This window comes from Otolemur garnettii, unplaced genomic scaffold (assembly GCF_000181295.1).
Source record: "Otolemur garnettii isolate 467f Iridium unplaced genomic scaffold, OtoGar3 scaffold00040, whole genome shotgun sequence".
NCBI lineage: Eukaryota > Metazoa > Chordata > Mammalia > Primates > Galagidae > Otolemur > Otolemur garnettii.
This window is the reverse complement of record NW_003852435.1, coordinates 6,102,285-6,120,577: the sequence shown is the minus strand read 5'-3', so window position 1 is coordinate 6,120,577 and position 18,293 is coordinate 6,102,285.

The following is an 18,293-nucleotide window of genomic DNA, read 5'->3' as shown; positions in this document are numbered from 1 at the left end:
GTTGGAGGATGATGGATTCATCCTAATTAATAAGAGTAAAACCTCAATATTAGTTAAATGTTACAAGGGATTTTGTGGGTCAGCTTGTGATAGGTTTGAGAAAATGGGGGGAGGGCTAATCCTAATACTGCTTATATGTTGACTTAGCAAATTCCAAGGAAACCCATAAAATATTTAACAGACTCCCTTGCTCTGGGCTCAGGTACATTTTTATTATCTTCCTTATTGGTTTCATTTGTTTCTGCATTGAAAGACCACATTCATCCCATACTAGCAAATGTAACTTACCTGCACACTTCATCTGGTGACATGAACACAAAGAGAAACCCAGGAGTCTCCCTCTACACTAGTATGTGCCAAACTAGTGACTTTATTCTGCCCCTTGGCACCCAACAGCCTCTCAAATAAATGTGAAATTAATTTACCTCAGGAACTCAAAAGTAATTACAGATAAGTCAGAATAAATTAAAAATCTTTTTTTGTCATGGAAATCCAGTTGAATATTTATAAAAAAGAAAACTTGACATTCTTTTCTTACTTTATCAGAATGGTTAATTAAATATATAAGTGACATTATAGATAGTGAAAAATATGTTTCTCCTATTTGTGGCAGTCTTAAAAAAATCAGATAGATACATTTTAACTTCAAACAGAAAGTCAAATTAGACATGGCGCTGTTTCTTTTTAAAAAACAAACCTACTTTCAAGGTTGAAGAAATTTTTACACCGATTTAACTAACAGACATCAATAAACTTGACTCTCAAGGATTTAAGCAGTCATCTAACCAGTTAGTAGTCACAGAAAGTACCCAAACTGACTTGAATGTCCCCATAGAAGTCCCAGTGTACACATATATCGCCATACGTATATTCCATAATATTTATTACATTTTGAAGTTGATTCTCATAAAGAATGCCTTTTAGTGCAAAATTTTATTTTTTATTTACTTGTCATTTATAAATTTATTTATTTGTTTACTTTATTCCCAAATAGGAAGGGGTACAAGTATTTTTGTTACATGGATACACTGTATCAGGCTGAAGTTAGAGCAATCAGGGTGCCCACCCCCAGGACAGTGTTCATAGATGAGTAAGTTTGTGTCACTCATCCCTTCCCAGCCTCTCTCCTTGTTGGTTTCTAATGTTCTTTTTATCTTTTCATCTCCTATGTGCCCAGCATTTAGCTTCCACCAGTTTTGAGAACATGCAGTGTTTATTCCAGGTTCCATTTCAAATGCACTCTGGTTATAAGGTGATGATATAAACATAATAGTACGTTTCTCTGTTGGTTATTTAATTTTTCCCTCTCATTCCATCAGTTTAGATTGCCTAGTTCTTCTTCCTCTGGATGTCATTGTGCCTGATTTTAATAAACTATTTCATATAAAGGTTTTGCTTTATTATTTTTTCTATTACTTAGTTGTATTAGTTTTTTCGGGCTCCTTTAACAAAGTACTACATGTGAAATGGATTAAAACAATAGAAACAAATTCTTTAAAAGCTCTGGAAGCCAGAAATCAAGACATTGGCAGGGCCCTGATGCCCCTGACACTCTGGTTGAATATTTCCTTGCCTCTGCTGAATGTCTGCTGATCGCAATTATTAATCTATGACATTGCCGGGCTTGCAGATGCATCACTCCTGTCTCTGTCTCTATTACCAGATGGTGTTTTTCCTCCCTGGTTGTGTCTCTTTCTCCCCTTCTTATAAGGACATTTGTCATAACGGATTAGAACCTTCCTCTACCCGACTCCAGTATGAACTCAACTCATTACAACTAATCCCTTACTTGGAACTTAATTACATCTGCCATAACCCCAGTTCCAAGGAAGTTCAGATTTTGAGATTCAGAGGTTCATAACTTCAGCATATGTTTTAGGAGAATACAATTCAATCCACACCCGATGTGACTCAAGAGCACAGCTAAGCAATGTTATCAAAAATACATCCTAATAGGGAGTCTACATGGCTTTTCATGACTGTCTGAAGAGCCACATATTTGGTTTCATAACAGGGACTTGGAGGCACTACTCAATTCTCTCCAGGCTTATCTTATCCACTCCCCCCACCCCCCAAGTCTAAAGACCATTATTTAATAAATAGATGTGCTATAGTTTGCATGACATGGTGAAGCCATTACACAACATTCAAACTGCTCTCCTAATACAGGAAATCATTCTACAACATTCTCGTTCTATCATCATCCCATGTCTACTTGAACCTTTCTAGTATTTGGAAAGCTATGTTTGGAGCAGAACTATCGTGTGTTGTACGTGTGACAGCCAGTCATACATGATTCATTTTATCCTCAAACTTCCTTAGGAGAGCATCAACACAGCCCCCAATTTCTGAGATGAAGAGTCTGAGGTAGTTTAAGTTGGCTACTCCACATCTCATAGCTAGTAAGGGACAGAGTCCTGGTATGGACCCATGTAGCACATACCTATCTGTCTGCAAATCCTCATTCGTTTCACAATATTTACTATTTTTCAAACAACACAGACAAAAACATACACAGCAGCTTTATTTGTGATAAGTAAAACATATGATAGATGAGTTTCAAGAAGAAAAATAACATTTTAGGGCCACAATAGGGAGTAGTTTTGCATTCATGATGTAAACTGATGACAAGAGAAAAAAAAAGAGTTGAATTATTAATGCCTCAGTGTGCAAGGGTCAGCACGATTATATAAAAACTGAAGGTGTGTTTTTGATAGTTATGTAATCATCTTCCCTTGCAGAGATTAATAATTAAAAAATTAAAAGACAGGCAGTCCTCCTCCATCTTCTAAATAATTTTTTTTTAAATAGCATTAATTTGCTTCAATAAAGTTGGTCCGAAAAATAAAGCTTATATCAGAATTTCTCCCCCTCCTCCTTGTTTCCAGGGTTTAAGGGGAAAGTTCCTTTGTTTATTTTCCATGTCTAATTCTTAATAACAGACAGGGATTCTGAAAGACTAGATTCTACTGACAAGATACGGCTTTTCTAAATCTTCCCATTTAATTAATATTAATTTTTGAAGAACGAAAACTGGCTTACTTATTTTAAGTAAAACTAAAGGGCACTGCTGTTTGTAACTAATTGCTAATTGAGCAATTACTCCATCATGTGGCTCTGGTAAAAACCATTACTTAGGGTTTCCAGCAACTTTTGATTTTAACTTAATAATCATTTGGGTCTAAATTATTTAGTAAATTAAGCATTTCTTTACCAGGCGCTCTTTCTACTTCAAGTAATTTCTAATTATGCTACCTAATGAAGTAATTATATCATTAGTTAGAAATTTGTCAGAGTAGTCTTTTTTAAAAGAATAATAAAATGTGGTGATGGGGTTTTCTATGAAAAGAAACTGTTAGAAATATAAGCCATTAGAAACCCTTGTCCAAATGTATGTCTAGTCAGAGGCGGGGGGTGCGGGAGGGGTGGAGGGAATTCAAAAGCTTCTTGCATTTGCCTCTGTCTAGCACTGATTCATGGTAGATTAATCAGAAGGTTAAATGGGATCAAGTTCTCATCTTTACTACCTTACTCTCATTTCCAATTCCTCATCCTGGCACTGCAGGTACCTTATAGAATCAGAGTTAGAATTGATTAGCCTAGGTACGCAGCGCGACCTGCCAGGCTTTCTCCCAGAAACCTTCCTATCGCGTCAAACCATTGGAACAAGAGATCAAAGCTCTGCCAGGGCTCATCAAACCTGACTTCACTGCAGAAGAACCTACTGCAACTTTGCTAGGGCTCCTCCTATTATGAAAACTTTTCCACAAACAGAAATATACGATGGCAAAATGTTCTTAAGAGGCACCGAGAAAAGGGCATGTAGAAATGGAGAGAGAAACTTTCAAGCAATTTCCTCTGCTAAAGAAAATGTTGTATTAGTCTGCACAGAAAATTGGCTATCACTGCTCCTCCTGGTCCCTTTCCTATCCGTGCTGCCAGCCAGTTCATTTAGCTCATCAGCCGAAGCTGAATTAGAAACTGCCATCGTTTCTGCTCTCACTTGTGCTTTTTCCAATATCATTATTCCATAGCAGTGCGGTCTGGGGGGATGTGCTTGAGACTTGGCAAAGACATTCCTGGATTGTCTGTGCCCATCAGCCCAAATTGACTCATTTTGTGAATTTAGAAAGCCATATTTTTGTCCCTGGATTCATGTCTTTTTTTTTTTTTTTTGCACTAATACACCATTTATGATATTTTAAATTTATACTCTAAAATTTCGACTTCTGTTAAGTAAAATGTTCAGTTATAGATTCCAAAATATTATAGCACCTAAGTAATATTATGCAAGTCATCTCCACAATGTAAGGAAAACAGAGGATTAACTGTGTTTTCTCATTTACTTTCCCAGTTCAAGTCATGTAGAGAAGACATATAATAATGTCTTACTTACCAAGTAATGTAGAAAATGATCCCACTGTCTCCGTATTTGTGATATATGCTAGAATGAAGGCTTTAAGAAGAATCCACCTAACAAATTCAGACAATAACCAGTAGAGTCTGAAACTCCATCATAATGAAGATATCTTCAGATTGATTTTAGAAAATTATAAATTTATTGATGCTTTTCAGTCTCTTATGATTATAAATTTAAAATCATTAGATTCAAATGAAGATAACTTTTCCTTGGAGAATTATTGGTAGTAAGATCTAACATTTGCTTTTTATTCATCTCTCCTATTTTAAAATTAATAAATTAGTTCAAAATTATGTATTAATAGCTCTACACTACACTGTTACAGTCGCTGGATATATTCTAGTTTACAAATAGAATGCATTCCTCTTCTCACTATAGTAAAGAGAAACAATCAAGAATACAAAGAAGTACCTATTATAGGGTAAGGGGAAGAACCATTTAAGAAATGTGAAAGAGAATAATGTGTATCCACTAGTTTGGCTGATGTGCTCAGGAAATGCACATTCTGAGCTCTACCCTGAAAGATGTCAGTTTGTCAGTAGCCAGGCAAAAATCTGGGGGAGCATTAAAATTAAGGAAAAGCTAATGCAGTGATCCTGAGACAAAAATGGACTTGCTACGTGTAAGGAGCTGAAGAGGACAGGACCAGCTGAGGCTGAACAAGGGAAGAACGGCGGGGTACGAGATGAGGTGGGACAGCAGGAAGGGACACAGCACCGGGAATAAGCAGAAGCCAGTGTCATTCCTGAAAAGATGTCACTTCAGATTCCACCTTCTGTTAGGTTAAAAAGGGGCTGCACTCACATTTGTAAAGTGGTTTTTGTTTTTTCTTTTTTTTTTTTTTGAAGCCTATAAACTAATTGGAGTAGAATCATTTAGGTTGCATGAGTTGCTTATACATGAAAATACATTCTTGGCATGAATTCCCAGGGATGGGCTGGGGAAAAGGTGAAAAAAGAAAATACAACCTTCTGAGTGCTGGAAGTTGATGGCTGTAGCAGAAGAATGATAATTTCATGCTGAGCCCTTAGAAGGAAGGTCAGCTTGAATGTGAGAAGTCTACCATTAAAATGATGTAACGTGCAAGGAACCTTCTGCCCTATTTGTAAGCTGATAATTACATACAGTAGAACCTCTGTCAGTTGACCAGCCAAGGGACTGTGACAAGCTGGTCAACATACTGAGGTGGTCAACATAAGGATCTAGGCCTTCTTTCTATATGATATATACACAAGGTGTGTGTCCAGTCTATGAAAAATCAGGACAACTTAAGGAGGTGGTCAGCTATGGACAGTCTACTGTACTCGGCTGGAAAGAAGTCCTCTCATATTTGTGATCAAGTTTGCAACAAAAATGTGTTTTACTTGTGTCGCTAAAGTATGAGTAAACATCATAGCAAAAATTTAATTTTTTTGAACATCATTATAAAATAAAAAAGTAGAAAGTGCTTTTTAAAAGTGTCTTTCTTGTGTTCATACATACACCTTTTTTATATATATGCGTATATAGAATATATATATATTTTTTTCCCTTAAAATTTCATGACACTTGAACCAAATTTGGAAAGGAAGAAACAAGTATTTTAGAAAAAGAACTCTCATTGATACAATCTTAGGATTTCAAATACTACAGTTAGATAGCAAATATATTAATTGATAATTTTAAGAAGAATCTTACTTGGAAAATGATAGCAAATGATGACCCATAGAAACCAAGGTGTTCGGGGGTTGGTGTCTGCAGTGTATGCATAAACGTCTGGATGTGTGTTTGGGTGTTTTCCAAGCCCCTGCAACAATTCCTTGAGCAGCCCTGTGCCATAGACTCGGCTCTGCTCCAACTTCAGAGACTTTTCATCATTAGTTCTCTGTTGTTTTTTCTTTCCATTATGATTTCTCACTGCCGCACTGCAGCAATGCTGAAAAAAAAGAAAAGAAAAGAAAAAAGCTTGAAATGCTCTTAACTGCAGCACAGATCAAGGAAAGTCAGCCACTTCGCGCCTCAGACTCCCTATTCAAATCTGCCAATTTGCAGAAGTGGGTTACCAGTCTCCCTGCTAACGATGAGATCAGAAGATGCTGTAGCTGCTCTCACTCCAGCCAGCGATAGATATCCCCCGTCAAGGGCGCGGTTTTCTTGAATTTTTATAAAGGATCAAGCTGTTACTACTACTGCTAAAAGCCAATATTGGGAAAGAACTTTTAAAACCTGTGGGGTACTTTCCTCCTCCACTCCCAAGACAGGAGCACTTCCATCCGTCTATAATTTTTAAAGATACAGATAAATCTGGAGGCATTCTGAAGTCAACTGAGTCTGTACCTTGGTGACCATATTTGCAAATGTTAGACACATTTCTACAGCAGGAAAAGCCAAAGAAGTCATAGAATGCCAGAGAAGCAAAAGGCCTTCTGTGAGGACCCAGTGTTTTCCTTGTAGGAAACCTGAAATTACAGGAGAAGGCAGGTCCCCCACAGGGCTTAAACTGGGAGGAAAAGAGAAACATTTTTATTTTATCATTGGAATAAGCCACAGTAGTTTGTGCAACTTTTCTCTTAACTCATCCAAGCTGCCCTTGGAAAATCTGGTTTAGTAAGGGATCTGAATCAAATAATTATTCAATAGAGAGTTACTCCAAGTAAAGTATGAGGAAAGATAATAAGAGACAAAGTGATTCCTGAAGCATAGTGTAATCTCCAGCCATAGCATATAGAGTAAGGGGGTTCCACGCAGACCCTTCCTCTCAACCAGTTTTTAAAAGAACCACCAAGAGCAGAAATGCATTCTTCTCTTTGGATATGATTTTTCTTAATGGGAGCAGAAAATTCTCACAGAATCTCCAACCACAGAAACTATATATGTGTGTGTGTGTGTGTGTGTGTGTGTGTATCCCTGATAACATATATATATATGGGACATATATATATGTAACATATATATATATGTGTGTGTATATATATATATATCTTTGGATATGATTTTTCTTAATGGGAGCAGAAAAATTCTCACAGAATCTCCAACCACAGAAACTATATATATATATATGTATATATATATCTCCCTGGTAACATATATATATATATATGGGACATATATATATGTAATATATATATATATCTCCCTGTTACCAGAAAGATTCTTAATGTTGGGAACACAGCAAGAACACACAATAGAACACAAAAAGCCTCCCCTAGTGGAGCTTCCTGGAGGGACAGACATATGTAAAATTCATAGTATGCTAAAAATGATAAGGTCTACTAAATAAAAATGCAGCAGTGAGGAGTGACTGAAGGTGTCAGCTGGAAATGGAAGTTATTAAAAAAGTGACTGGAAAAGCCAAGACCTCGGTCTAGAAAAGTCACTTGAAGGTACGAAGTGATTGCTGGGAACAGGAAACCTTCCCTAGAGGTGCTGGGTCATTCCAGCTTCTGGGATGGAAAAGCAAGGATAAGGATGAATAGCAGAGGCAGTCACCCCTGCTCAGGGAAACAGCAGCACGGGGTCAAAAGGAAGAGATTGTGTTGGCTGAATTCTGTCAGCAGGGAGGCGACATGTGAGCACTCCACCTGGCCCCGGGAAGTGGTCATCCTCAGAGAGCTGCCTTGAGGTTCATGGACACACACACATGCAGAAAATGAAGGGACTCCCCTTCATTCGCAGTCTTAGAAAGTTGAAAATAATTACGGAAATGAGAGGGAAACTCGCTCCAGGAAAGGGACCGGTCACGGACTGGCTGACTCTATTAGATCCTCCTGTGTCCCTTTCAATCTTGCAGTTAGGAGCTGGAGTGCAAGGGAAAGAAAGTGATACCAGAAAAGTGGCACCCCAACCAGCTCAGCTGAGCAGGGCCTGGGGGACCTGCCACTTCTGTCTTGGTGGCAACAGCTAGCAAAGGAACTGGCAGGCTTGAGCAAGCAGGGGAGCCTCCCTCCCCCACCAGAGGCTCCAGTAGAGCTGCGCTAGAGGACCTGCCAGCTCTGCCTTGGCAGAAGCTGGCACAGAAACCTGCAGGCTGGAGCCAAAGGGGGAGCTTTCCTCTCCCACCAGAGGCTCCAATAACAAAAAAGACCAGGCTGATCAGGGGAAAACCCTGGCGATTCCTCCAGTGCATCCCTGATTGGTCCATTTTCAATCCTGCTCCTGACTGGTCTATTTTATAGACCAATCAGCTAAGCTCTCAGCTCATTGGACAACTGCCCCTATATAAACCCTTGAGCAGAGAGCCTAGGGGCATATCATTGCTAACCTTTGAGAGAGGAAGAGAGCAGAAGAGCAAGACCATCGCAGTTATCGCAGACCTTTGAGAAAGAGAGCAGAAGAACAAGACTTCAGCGAGCTGTTGCTGCAGAACTTCAAGGAAGAAAGAGCAAGAGCTGTAACACTTCTGATCCTGCTCTACAAAGAGGCTTGGCTCTTTGTAGGAGCTGTAACACTTCTACTGCTGACCCTCCTCTGCAAAGAGGCTTGCTCCTTTGTAGGAGCTGTAACACTTCTGCTGCTGACCCTCCTCTGCAAAGAGGCTTGCTTGCTCCTTTGTAGGAGCTGTAACACTTCTACTGCTGATCCTGCCCTGCAAAGAGGCTTGGTCTTTTGTAGGAGCTGTAACACTTCTGCTGATCCCGCTCTACAAAGAGGCTTGGCTCTTTGTAAGAGTTGTTTTCATAAGAGTTGAAACACTTGCATCCTGCCCTGCAAGGGGGGTTGGTTCTTTGAGCTATAAATAAAACCTCACTGTTCATTCTATGGTCCGTCAACTCATTCATGGAGACCAAGAGCCTAGAAATCTAAAGTCAAAAATCTGGTATCAGATTGAGGGTGGAATCTGGCTAGATTCTTACCAGCTGAGTTTTAAAAACAAACATCATATCAATTTGTTAGTCTAAGAGAGGAAATTGAATTATTGACTTCACAGGCTTGTGAAAATATTCCACACAAGTGATTTGATTCAATTCAACATTCAGTTGTGTGGAAACTGCTCAATTTGTTGATAATATCCCCAAATCACACTTGTTACAAACATGTGCCATTTCTAAAAATTTAATTCTTCCCATCCTTCCAGACGCAGGAGAGACATCAATGTCCTCCTTTGTGTGCTACCAAATCTTAAAAAAAAAAACTTTAATATTAGAAATTTGCTTCACCTGGTTTAGAAGTCTCTCTCTTCTCTCTATCTCTCTCAGCTTTTGGCTGGGGCTGGGTTTGAACCCACCACCTCCAGCATATGGGGCTGGCTCTCTACTCCTCGGAGCCACAGGCACCACCTGCTTTAGAAGTCTTAACCTCCCATACATAATAGTCTGCAGAATTTCAAACTATTGCAATATGCTAAATTTGAAAAGGAATTAGAATTTGTGAGGTGAGGAGATTGCAAGATAATTTTTGGATAAGAACTTAAGCCACAATGGCATCTAGATCTGTGCTTGGAGCAGCATTTTCTTCCTTTGTTATAATCACAGCACTTGGCTATAAGCTACACGGTCTTTCTTCTGGTGCTACTCCATGGCCACAGAATTTAATCAATAAGCTTTTGGTCAAAGATACTACTTTGCTACTCAAATATGCAATCTTGTGACACAGTCTTCAGTAGCAACACATGACTTTTTACACTGGTAAGTTTTGTAGATTTATTTTTAACATTATTTTTAAAGCATTATTTCTAGTCATATCTATAACTAACGGTAGAAGTTGCTTGGTACTTTGATTTTATAATAGAGAACTTAATTCCTCTATTTGGTTTGGGAGGGTAAATATAATAGAACAATCTGCGAAGTAGAAACTTTTCTTGAACAACCAATTTGGAAGTTTGTTTATTCTGGAGAGAATTAGACAAACATGGAGTTCCCGGGCAAGACTGGGCTCCCACTTTTCACGTCATGCAGTTCAATTGGAGTTTCTTTCTATCCAAGGGAATCAAATTGAAAATGACTCAAAGAAAAGTGAAACAGAGGGGAAAATACAAAATTAAATGTAAGCATGATTCTTAAAGTGTAATTAAACAGCTTCAAAATTTCTTCTGTACTTCTCAGAAGAAAAGAGTGAGACCTTTAAACCCTCCCATGCACACTGTCATTTGCATTGGACAGCAATTTGTTGAGCATCTAATTCTTCCTTAGAACTGTGTTCACTTTACTGTTTTATTTAATATCTAATAGACAGTTAATGCTAATAGCTGCATGGACAATGTTAACAGAACTTATTTGTTATCTAATGTAAAAAATAGGCATAAGATCTGTTTCAATAAAACCTGAAAATGTACTGTTTCTGAGTCTGACAAAAATACAATTGGATTATAGGAGAGGTAGCTACATGCTTAAATCATGGAGGATTTGATAAGGGATGATGTGATAGAAATGATATGCTATTATAACATAATTGCTCATAATCTGTTTAGCAAGATGAGACAAAACCTCCACAAAAGGAGGCAGCCAGCTTAACACAGTGTACACATCAAATCTGACAATGCCCCTAGCACATTGGAGATGGCCAATAAATGTTTTTTGAATTATTTTGGTTTATTAAATGGAAACAAATGTATATTAGCTATACTTTTAGGAATATACATATTAAAAATTTGACCATAGATTAGGACAATTTTTCAGGTTGTGTTGATAATATTACAAATCCTATGTGATCACTGGGTGCATAAATTAGAGGAAATGGAAAAGATTAAAGCTTATGAGAGCATAGACTAATTATTCCTAAATCTTGGTGGCTATAGGAGTCAGGGGAGCAGTATAATACAAAGTAATGGTTTATGTGGAGCAGGACACTGCACACTGGATGCTAATGCCAGGGAAGGACTCCCACTAAGTGAGAGATAGCAAAGATCATCATTATGCCAAAACCAGGAATAGAAGTTCTAACAGTTCTACCCACGACATCTTGATATTAGAGTCTTAGCACAATAACTAAGAAAATGCCATGAAGGCTATGTTAACCAGTTTGATGAAAATATTTCAAATTGTATATGAAAACACCACACTGTACCCCATGACTGCATTAATGTACACAGCTATGATTTAATAAAAAAAAGAAAGAAAGAAAAACCCAATACAGCTGGATGATACAAGGCTTTTACAAACACAGAAGACACAGAGCGAAGTCATCTCCAATAGTGGGCCTGAGTCCCCTGTGGCCTGTGGTTCCCCCCTCATACCACCTCCCACGGAAGCCAACACAGGGGAGCTACATCCTCCTTATGCTGTAGTAGAAAGCACCTTCTCCTTCCCCGAGAAGTCTCGGATAATAAAAGCTGAGGGCCACAGGGTTATTGAATTAAATAGGACAGAGGAGTAGACCTTAAGTTTGAAGCAGGGAAAGGTATTCCCACACTGGCCAACGAGCCCGGCACTGGCCACATAGACTCTTTACTTCTTGGTTAAGAAGTGTTACAAGCCTCAGGCCCATTCCTCCGTGGTGGAGAGGGAGTTAAAATCCTGCCATGTGCAGGAGATTGACTTTCCCAACACTTAACATGTCATACAAGATGTTAGTTATTTTTGGACCATATTTACTTAGTTCCTTAGGTTTACTTAGTTTACATTTGCTAGAAACAAATTTAGGAAGTTGAAGAGATTAACAGTCTAAAATTGAGAAAAGAGGATTTGACTTTGGAACTACAATCTAATTCTTCCCCTTAAATATGAAATTAGTTTAGTGTACTTAGTCCATTAAAAGAAGAGATTTCTTACCTCTGGAAAAAAAGGGGTACTAAATACTGTCTCTTCGTTGCACTTTAATTTTCTAAAATGTCTTTCCTATATGTTGCCTCAGTTCATACTTAAAAAAAACCTGTAAGGTGTGCAGGTTATGTTTTATTCTCATTCTACTTTTGCAAAACTTTCAATGCTCCTCCACTACAAAATGCTTTTTTATTGTCTGTAGTCACGTGTAAGTGGCCTTACTTACCACGCAATCAGAAGATATAGCAGATTCCTTTAGAATACTAAGGAATAAAGTACAAGATCCAAATGCTCCAAGCATAGATTTTTACAGAAAAGGCCAAATTGGAAAACAATCTAAAGATATACAAAGTAAAAATGACCCAAAAGTTTCAAACAATTAATTTTAAGATTTATAATTAAAAAATAGGAACTATACTGATTAAAAGTAAAATATGGTTTTCAATATATTGAGTGGTTTATGTGGGTCTTTTCTAAAATAAGAACTGCTGGAATTTTGTATTTTTAAATGGTAGCAATAAATGATTAATACCCAATCTGTATCCCCGGTAGTTTTGTGCCCAACTTTCCCCTGATCATCTCTTTACTGTTGGAGAGAAAATGAGACTCCTAAAATTCTTTTTCTAGTGAATACTCCCACCACTCCCACATTCCTCATCCTCCATCAGAAACTTCTCAGTCACAGTGAATTTTCAACCATATACTTTTCAACTCATATCTAAACAATCATTATGTTCTAAATATTTCAGTAGTTATGTTCCCTAATTGTCTTTCCTTTTATTATGACTGTGGTTTCAAGCCTTGAGCCTTATCATCTCTCACCTGGACTTTTAAAAAAAAAAAAAAAAAAAAAACAGTCCCACTCTTTTGCCCCAAGCTAGAGTGTGGTGGCATCAGCTTAGCTCACAATGATACAAAGCGGCTGCACCTCCACTTGGTCAGCACCAGCCTCCAGGAGGACCTGCTAGCCTTCTGCATCTCTGCCTTTGGGGGAGGGCGGTGTTGATGCAATGGATAAAGATGAGAGGGGTTTCATAGTTCTCTTTATAGAGGTCTTTCAGGTCCTTTCTTAGGTAAACTCCCAGATATTTCATCTTCTTTGGCACTGCTGTAAACAGATTAGAGTTCTTGACTATTTTTTCAGCTTGATTGTTGTTAGTATATATAAAGGCTACTGATTTATGAGTGTTGATTTTGTAACCTGAGACACTGCTGTGTTCCTTAATCACTTCTAAGAGTTTTGTAGTAGAATCCTTGGTATTTTCCAGGTATACAATCATATCGTCTGCGAAGAGTGAAAGTTTAATCTCTTCTGATCCTACATGGGTACCCTTGATTGCCTTTTCTCCCCTAAAGGTGATGGATAAAACTTCCATTATAATGTTAAAGACCAATGGAAACAATGGGCATCCTTGCCTGGTTCCTCATCTGAGTGGAAATGATTTGAATAGCTGAAAATGTCAACAAACGGAAAAACACACCATGCTCATGGCTGGGAAGAATTAACATTGTTAAAATGTCCGTACTACCCAAAGCAATATATAATTTTAACATAATCCCTATTAAAGTTCCATTGTCATACTTTAAAGATCTTGAAAAAATAATACTTGGTTTTATATGGAATCAGAAAAAACCTTGAATAGCCAAGATATTACTCAGAAATAAACACAAAGCAGGAAGAATCATGCTACCAGACATCAGACTATACTATAAATCCATAGTGATCAAAACAGAATGGTATTGGCACAAAAACACAGAGGTAGATATATGGAACAGAATAGAAAGCCAAAAGGTGAACCCAGCTATTTACTGCTATATGATCTTTGACAAGCCAATTAAAAACATTGAGTGGGGAAAAGATTTCCTATTTAATAAATGGTGCTGGACAAACTGGCTGGCAACCTGCAGAAGAATGAAACTGGATCCACATCTTTCACCACTAAGATTGGCTGTCACTGGATTAAAGATTTAAACTTAAGACATGAAACTATAAAAATACGAGAAGAAAGTGTAGGGAAAACACTTGAAGAAATCAGCCTGGGCAAAAATTTTATGAAGAGGACCCCCTGGGCAATTGAAGCAACATCAAAAATATACTACTGGGATCTCATCAAATTAAAAAGCTTCTGCACAGCCAAAAGCACAATAAGTAAAGCAAGTAGACAGCCCTCAGAATGGGAGAAGATATTTGCTGATTATGTCTTTAACAAAGATTTAATAACCAGAATTCCAAGAGACTTCAAACATACTAGCAAGAAAAGAACAAGTGATCCCCTCTCAGGCTGGGCAAGGGACTTGAAGAGAAACTTCTCTGAAGAAGATAGGCTCATGGCCTACAAATATATGAAAAAATGCTCACCACCCTTAATATCAGAGAAATGCAAATCAAAACTGCTCCAAGATATCATCTAATACCAGTAAGACTAGCCCATATCACAAAACCCCCAAATCACGGATGCTGGTGTGGTTGTGGAGAAAAGGGAACACTTCTACACTGCTGGTGGGATTGCAAACTAATACATTCCTTTTGGAAAGACATCTGGAGAACACTTAGAAAACTATAAATAGACCTGCTATTTGATCCTATAATTCCTCTATTATGTATATATCCAGAAGACCAAAAATCACACTACAATAAAGATATTTGTATCAGAATGTTCATTGCAGCCCAGTTCATAATTGCTAGGTCATGGAAGAAGTCCAAGAGCCCATCAATGCATGAATGGATCAATACATTGTGGTATATGTACACCATGGAATACTATACAGCCATTAAGAAAGATGGAGACTTTACCTCCTTCATGTTTACATGGATTGAGCTGGAACATATTCTTCTTAGCAAAGTATTCCAAGAATAGAAGAAAAAGAATCTAATGTACTCAGCCCTACTATGAAACTAATTTATAGCTTTCATAGGAAAGCTATAACCCAATTTTAGCCCAGGAATGTGAGGAGAGGGGAGAGGTATGGGAGGGGAGGAGATGGGGAGTGGAGGGAGAGTGACTAGTGGGATCACGCCTAGGATTCATCCTATAAGGGTACGTGTGAATCTCTCTAATTGTAGAATATAAATGTCTTAACACAACAACTAAGAAAAAGACATGAAGGCTATGTTAACCAGTTTGATGAAAGTATTTCAAATTGCATACAGAAACAGTACATTGTACCCCATGATAGTATTAATGTACACTGCTATGATTTAATAAAAAGAAAAAGAAAAAGAAATCAGGAAAGTGAGTAGAGAGGGCATCATGAATGGGAGTGGGGAGAAGGAGGCCTTCTTTGATACCAATTATATTCTATTTCTTGATCTCACTTGCAGGATGGGAAAATGTTTCTATAAAGAGCCAGATGGTAAATATTTCAGGCTTTTCAGGCAATCCAGTCTGTCACAACTACTGAACTCTATTGCTGTAGTGTAAAAGCAGTGATAGGTAACAAGTAAATAAGTGGGCATTGCTGTGTTCCCCTAAAACTTTATTTATAGAAACAAACAAACAAACAAATAAAGATGAGAGGGGAGGGGAAAGCTGGAGAACCAAGTGCAGCAGAGATGGTGGAACATGGTGGAAGCCCTCTCAGTTCCTAGTTAATTGAGGGAGACCATGGCGCAGCCTGCACTGCTGCTGGTGCCAACCTCAGAACCACCCTTGGGCCTAGAGAGCCCTCCTCTGGCTTCACTACTCCCCTGTGAGCACTTCACAGGCCCAAAAGTGACACAGGGTTCCCCCATTCAGGGTTGAACAGGGCAACCCTTCATTTCCTAGGCCTGGGGGATTTCATGAAGGGAAAGCACTGACATTTTGCCAGGAGCAGAAGGGACTGTATCCATTGGTTTGTCAACACACTCATTAATCTTGCCCCAACGGAAGGGAATGTATCCATTCATTTCTTAGACAATATATACCCCTAGACAAAGGACCCAGGCAGAGATTTTCTGACTTAAGTCTTTCCCTCTGCCAGGGGCTCTGGTGACTTTTCTATATTCTTTTCTATACAGTAAATCCCGTCTTACCACTGATCTGTGCTCCCTGGATTCTTTCTTCAAATCCCCAAGGCCAAGGGCCTACTAAAGAAGAAACTCCAGTAACAACACAACCACAGCTCTTGGGTTCAAGCAATCTCCCTACCTCAGCCTCTGGAGTAGCTGGCAATACAGTGCCAGCCAGGACATCCAGCTAATTTTTTCCACTTTTGGTGTCTCAGGTCTTGCTCAGGCTGGTCTTGAACTCCTGAGCTCCTTTTAGTTCTGCCTCCCAGAGTGCCAGAATTACAGACATGAGCCATTGCACCAGGCCTGGACTTTTCTTCTTAATTCCTAACTGATCTTCCAGCTGACAAAGTTTGTGCCTGGAGGTAGCAATCGCTCGACCCACTAGGCACTGTAAATCCAACAGTGAATCAGCAGAGTCCCTACCATGAAGGAGCTGCAGCCTGGGAAGTGGTCAGAGTGGTGGAGGAAGAAAAGAAGATTCAGGAAAGTAAACATGACATCATCTGGTAGAGTGATATATGTCATTATAAATAAATACAGAGGATGCTTTCAAAGACAAGAGATGATCACACAAACTTATCCATTCACTATAAACCTGGATTTTATGCATGAGAATAACAAACAAACAAAAAACTACTTTAAAGGGAAAAACAAAACAGAACAAGCAAAAATTTACATTAAATTGAATGTCTTTCCTCATAATTTGCCTCATTCTTAAACCTCAAGCTCTATCAGCATTAGAGACCAGCATTATGCATGACCAATCTGCTGGAATCTGGGTTCAAAGTAGAAGAAGCATCATTCACAGAATAGAGTCATTTCATGGCCTTGCCCAGGGACTATGCCTAGGAAGAGAGAAGAGAAAGAGTGATGATATGCCACTACCTTAAGAATCTTCGTAGGAATAGGACTCCTTTCCCTTGCAGTGGTTGGTTGGTTGATGACTCCTTGGTGGTCACCTTGATAAACTCTTTGTGACAGTATCAAAGGAGGATCATTAAAAGGTCATTACAAAGGCACTATTAGCACTATGAGTTAATGACCTTCCAAGATCATTAGAGAGTCAAGAATCAAAATCTGAGACTTGTTTCCCTGTAATTTATGCAATTCTCACAGGCCTTCTCTTATTGAAATTCTTAATAACTTCCCCTAATTCCTCTCTTCAGTGAGGTTTGAGTGCCATAATTTTTCTAACAGATACAGACACTTAGTGACAGGAAGATGACTTAGATGAGGGCTAAGCAGCCTGCAGAAGTCAACCTAAAATGACTTTTAGCTGGCAATGATTATCAAATTATGTTTTAAAGAGTAAATAATCAGTGTAGATAGCTGAGTTAACCTTATTATTTTTCATATTAAAATTAAGAAATAAAATACTGCTCTCAGGATATAAACTATTACAAGGGCTATTTTAATGTGTAATTAAATGCTAAATGTCTACTTAGCATTTTCATTTTCACTTTTTCAACATTAGTTGAGAGAAGAACAAAAATGCTAGTTCTTTTTAATGACAGGATATGCAACTAAGTAAATATAAAGTTTATAAATAAAGGCCAAAGAAAATTTATTCCATGCTAATTAGGAAAAAAAGAAATCAAAAGAAGAACTTTAACATTATAGGCTTAACATGCAATTTAAAAAATATAAAATCAAAGAAGAATAACAGTGAAAAGAATAGGATTGGTGTTTATTGGTGTTTATTATCCACAATGACCCATTCACTTTGAAGAAATTTTGTAATTGCAAATTCAAATATAGTGTCAGTGGTATGAACAGTTTTTCATTTTCATTCTCTTTGTCATTTCTTCTACTTCACTGATGTCACACATACTTATGGAGAATTAACTATCGATCAGTGGCTTAGCCATGAGGGAATTATTATTTTTCTTAATCATATACTAATTCTAGTGCCAAATTACAAAACAGCAAGGCATATAAAAATAATGTGAATAGAAAGAGAAACCAACACATTGGAGCCATTATGTAACAGATTTAGTATATTTTTATTTCAGTTTGAAACTTTCATGATGTATATCTTTTATGTAAAAAGGATTGAGATATGAACATTGCAGAAAATGTACCAAATTAGAAAATGAAAACTGTGTAAAGAATAAGCCTATCGGCTCGGCACCTATAGCTCAACTGGCTAAGGCGCCAGCCACGTACACCTAAGGTGACGGGTTCGAATCCCCAGCCCGGACCC